This window comes from Grammomys surdaster, unplaced genomic scaffold, assembly GCF_004785775.1.
Source record: "Grammomys surdaster isolate TR1022 unplaced genomic scaffold, NIH_TR_1.0 213, whole genome shotgun sequence".
Taxonomy (NCBI): Eukaryota; Metazoa; Chordata; class Mammalia; order Rodentia; family Muridae; genus Grammomys; species Grammomys surdaster.
In genome coordinates, this window is record NW_021604658.1 from 11,035,371 (window position 1) to 11,040,931 (window position 5,561).

Here is a 5,561-nt window from a genome sequence, read left to right on the forward strand (position 1 = left end):
AGGATGGCTTAAGACCATCTGTCACTCCAGCTCCAAGAGATCTGATGTCCTCTTCTCGCCTCTTTGGGCACTGCACACATGTGGTGTACACACATACAGGCAAAGACACTCATACACAAAAAAATAAAAATAGAATTAAAAAAAAACAACCAAAGGACAGTAAAAAGACTTCTATTGAACTATAATTATACATGTAGAACTTTATACAAACCATGAGCATACAGTTTGATAAATATTATAAAGTGAGCCCACCCACATCCATGTAACAGTTCTTAGGTTATAAAACAGAACTTGCCAGAGCTATAGAGGCTTCTACCAGTCTCATCCAAAGCCAACAGAGCCTGGAGAAGATGCGTACAATATGGATCCACTTATGGAAAGCTCAAAACCAGACAGGCCTGGCTAATGACAAAATCAAGTTGTGAAAGGTCTTACTTTGGGGAAGAGAGAGAGTGGATGAAAGCGGGCGACTTGTGACAACACATGCATGTGTCTTAGTCTGTGCTCTGCTGCAGTGAAGAGACACCACAGCCAAGGCAGTCCTTATAAAAGAAAGCATTGAATTTGGGGGTCACAATTCCAGAGGGTCATGGCATGAAACAGACAGGCATGGTGCTGGAGCAGTAGCCGAGAGCTTTACATCCTGATGAGCAGGCAGTGGGGGTGGGGGGGCAGAGAGAGACGGACAGAGAGAGACAGAGACACAGAGAGAGAGACAGACTGAGAGAGAGAACCGTTCTTACTCAAACTACCAAAGTCTGTGAGTTTTGTCTATTTTGAACCTCATCTGAATGGCATTAGGTATGTGCTTGTTTGTATCTGGGGAATGCCTGGCTCCCTGTATATTGTATCCATTGTGACTTCATTAGGGAAAGAGATTTGAAGTTTTGATACATGTTGCCAGATTGCTTGCCTAAAATGAAGTGACATTCACATTTTAGCAGTGTCTGAGAGTATTAGCTTCCTGTCTCCCCTCCAGCAGCAGGGGTTATTCTGTTTTTAATTTCAGCTGATCTGGTAGGTGAGAAGTGAGCTCATTGTTTTTTGTTTTTTGTTTTTTTAATTTACAGTTCTCTTCTGGACACTGGTTAATTGGTTCTGCTCCTCTTGGAACCGGTTATTTTTGGAATTACTTCATTCCTGTTGTATTGTCTTCTCGTATTAACTTTTTTTGAGGCAGGGTGTCACGTGTCCCAGGCTGACTTCAAACTCACTACTCATATGGAGGATGACCTTGAACTTCTGATTTTCCTGCCTCTGTCTCTCAACTTATGGAGTCAAAGGTGTTCATCGCCATGCCCGGTTTGTTTCAGTACTGGGATGGAGCCCAGGGCTTTGTGTATGCTAGGCAAGTGTTCTGCCCACTAAGCTACATTGTCGGCCCTTTTTCTTATCGCTTTTAAGAGTTTGACTGTTGGGTTGTAGAGTGTGGGGGTCTGTTGTGTTGATGTGTGGGTCCTATGTCTGCCCTCCCAAGGGGCTAGGGCTGCAGCTCAGAGAGGCAGAGGCACGGGAATTTGACTGTGTTCACTCTACACCGACGGAGTCTCCAGCCATCTCCAGCCAGTGCTTGACCAGAAACCATGCTGTCCTTTTACCGTCCTACATTTGACCATTTAAATTTTATTTTCCCTTAAATCAACCATGCACTTTGTTTTTTAAGTCCAGTCCAAAAGCTGCAGACAGTATTCTTCTGGCTGCCCTGCTCCCAGCTACTTGTGGTAATCAGGGAGGGGAACAGCATATGTGCAGATGCCATATTGAAACCTATTACTTTTGTATTCTAGATGATGATGATGGTATTGATGATAATGATGATGATGATTTTTTGTTTGTTTGTTTGTTTTTTGAGACAGGGTTTCTCTGTGTAGCCCTGGCTGTCCTGGAACTCACTCTGTAGACCAGGCTGGCCTCGAACTCAGAAATCCGCCTGCCTCTGCCTCCCAAGTGCTGGGATTAAAGGCGTGCACCACCACTGCCTGGTGATTTATTTTTTATTATTCGTTAATTTAGTGCATGCATGTGAAGGTCAACCCTCAGAAGTGGACTCTCTCCTTTGACCTTACATGTTCTGGGGCTTGAATAGGGCACCAGCTTGGTGGCAAGTGCCTTTACCTGCTAAATCATCCCACTGGCCCTGGCTTATGCTTATTTTAACTAGAGTTGTATCATCCATGTTTATACTGGAGCTGTTCCAGAGGCTGCAGGTTGGGAGACTTGTTTGTGTGACAAGGTTTAGGGCATTGGGATTCAATTCCTAAAGAAGAGGTACTCTCCAGTCCCTTCATATACACAGTCATCTCAGAAATACCCATGTCACTTGCTGGCTTTTAATTTTAATGACACTTGACTTTATTCCTCTGCTCTACGGGTTTCTTCTTTCTTCTTCTTCTTCTTCTTCTTCTTCTTCTTCTTCTTCTTCTTCTTCTTCTTTCTCCTCCTCCTCCTCCTCTTCCTCCTCCTCCTCCTCCTCTTCCTCTTCCTCCTCCTCCTCTTCCTTCTCCTTCTTCTTTCCTTAGGCAGAAGGTCTTGAGATAACTTTACACTATAAGGCCTGGAGCTCACTATGTAATCCAGGTTATCCTTGAACTTGCTGCCATCCTCCTGCCTCAAAGTTCTTGAATTACAAGTATCAACTACCATGCCTGACTACCTCACTTTCTGAAAATACTGGGGGGTTGTGCATGCTAGGTAAGTACTCTACCACTTAGCTATACCTTAGGCCTCCTGTTTTTAATCCTTAGGAGATGCAAAGATAGATATAGTTATACCCATTTACAATACAAATCCAGGAATATTCTTTGTTTCTTTTCTGGGTTATTATCTTTTTTTAAAAAAATCAATTTTGTATTGCATTTTCTGTTTTATTTTGTAGGTGTGTATGCACATGTCCCACAGCACAAGCAGAGGTCTGTTGTGTGTGTTGTGTCTGTTGATTCTTTCCTTCCGCCACATGGGTCTCAGGGATAGAACTCAAGTAATCAGGCTTGGTGGCAGGTTCCTTTAATCCGGTGGTTCTCAAGCTTCCTAATGCTGTGACCCTTTCATATAGCTCCTTGTATTGTGGTGACCCCCTCAACCATAAAATTATTTTTGTTACTACTTCATAGCTGTAACTTTGTTACTGTTATAAATCATTATGTAAATATCCAATATGAAAGATATCTGATATTCCACCCCTAAGGGGTTGTACCCCCAGGTTGAGAATCACTGCTTTACCCACTGAGCTACCCCACCATTCCTGCTTATTGGATTTTAAGACAGGGTCTGATATAGCCCAGGCTGGCCTACAATTCACCACATAGCCAAAGAGGAGCTGATCCTCCTGCCTCCACTTCCTGAATGCTGGGATCACAGATAGGTGCCACTGACCCCAGATCATGGGATGCTGGGAACTGAGCCTAGAGCTTCTTCATGCATGACAGGCAGGTATCCAAACAAACTGAGCTACATCCCCAGGCCTTTATTCTGATGCTGAATCCAGGGCACCACACATTCTAATGCTCCAGTTTCTGTCGCTGGGCTATCCCCGACCCTCACCCCATTCCTTTCTATTCTTTTTGAAATAAGTCATTTGACAATGGATACTGTTATTCCTTAAGTAGATGGAAAGCCTTGCCAGTAAAAAACGGCCTATTCTGGGTACCCTGTGGGGGATCTAATCCTTCCATCATTCTATCTCCCTATCCTGGTTATTGTCAGTTCAGGATTTTGTACTTCTCTTTTGGGATAAATTGTAACCGATGAGTGTTTTTCTGCAGAAGATACAAACACTCCATCTCCGCTGCATCTCCGGTTTTCATTCTGACGTCAGTTTGCACTGTTCTGAAAAACGAAAGGATGGCATTCCTTCCAGCCTGTCATTTAGCCAGCTGAGGGCCTGTGTGGGCATTTTAGCCTTCAGAGAGTCATCTTCTCTCTCTCTCTCTCTCTCTCTCTCTCTCTCTCTCTCTCTCTCTCTCTCTCTGTGTGTGTGTGTGTGTCTGTGTGTCTGTGTGTATCTTTCCCTGCCTCTGTCCCTTCTCCACCCCTTCTCTGAATTGTCTAGCCAGGTATAATGTTTCATGCCCTTAATAGCAGAACTCAGAAGCTGAAGCAGGGAGATCTCTGTGAGTTTAAGGCTAGCTTTGGCTATATCATGAGTTCCAAACCAGCTTGCACTACAGAGTGATACCCTGTCTAAAAATAAATAAATAAATAAATAAATAATAATGAAATTTAAAAATACAAAAAAAATAAAAATAAAAATAAGTAAATAATACAAAATAAATACAAAAAATAAAAAACAAAAATAAATAAATAATAAATGAAAAATAAATACATACTAGACATGCCTTTGGTGGGTAGATGCAGTTGACAAGAGGCTGTAAACAGGACACTGGAGTGGGACATTCTGTGCCTGTAAGCCATTTTATTGCCATTGAGTCAGTATAAGAAGCTGATCTGTAATAACAAGTTCTCCCATGGGCATTCTCTTCAGTGAGCTGCCTGCTAAGCTCGTACATGTCCATTTCTGAGACTGGCAGAGTTGAAGTCTCAGGGCTTAGCTGTTTCAAACCTTAGCTTCCTCCCGCTACTATGTTTCCATTTGATAAACCAAAACTTTGTCTCAAAATGACTTAACTATTCAAGAGGGAAAAGTTGGGGATCCACAACTCTGACACCAGCTCAGTATCAGCACTGCTCCTGACTTTTCCCGTTGCTGTGATAAACCACCTGACAAGAAGCAAGTTCAGGGAAGGGGTCTTTCTGCTTACAGTTCCTGGGCACATTGTCTTAGCAGTCAGGAATGGGGGGAGGAGCTGAGACAGCTGGCGTCATTACATCCAGTCAGGAAGCAGAGGGCAGGTAATGCTGGTGGCCGGCTCCATTTCATTGAGTCTGGAACCCCAGCCTCTGGCATGGTGCCACCCACGTTCGGGATGGATCTTTCCTGCTTTGTTAAACCTTTCCGGAAATGCTTCCGTTGACACATGCAGAGCCATGTTTACCCTAAGATTCTAAATAACTTCACAGTGACAAGGAAGACTAACACTCGTAACGCTACTAAACAGGTAACATTGGGAGATAAAGTTTCCAAGGTATGAATACCAACAGAAAAAAAGAAAAAAGAAAAAAAGAAAAAAAGAAAAGAAACAAACCACCGGATAAACACCTGGTCGACAGACATAAAGAACTCGAGAGAAAAGTGGTGAGCAGAGCCAAACCCTGTGGGCCAATGGGAGCTAAAATGTCACCCAGGGAATGGAGTGAAGGGATCGGTGATGTGGCCATTCATTGTGGGGGGAAGGCTAACCACAGAACAAAAGGAAAGACGTCTGGCTGCTGAGCAGACTGCAGACTGCAGGAGATATGGCAGAGGGATGTTGGAGGACAGAAACATCTTCTTAACTGTAGTGCTTGGAATGAGAATGGCTCTCATGGGTTCATATCTGAAGACAGTTTGTGAACTGTTTGGGAAGGATAAGGAGGTGTGGCTCCATTAGAGGTGTGTCACTGGGGGTGATTTTGAGGTTTCAGAAATAGACCTATTCTCAGTTTCTCCCTCTCCCCTCTCCCCT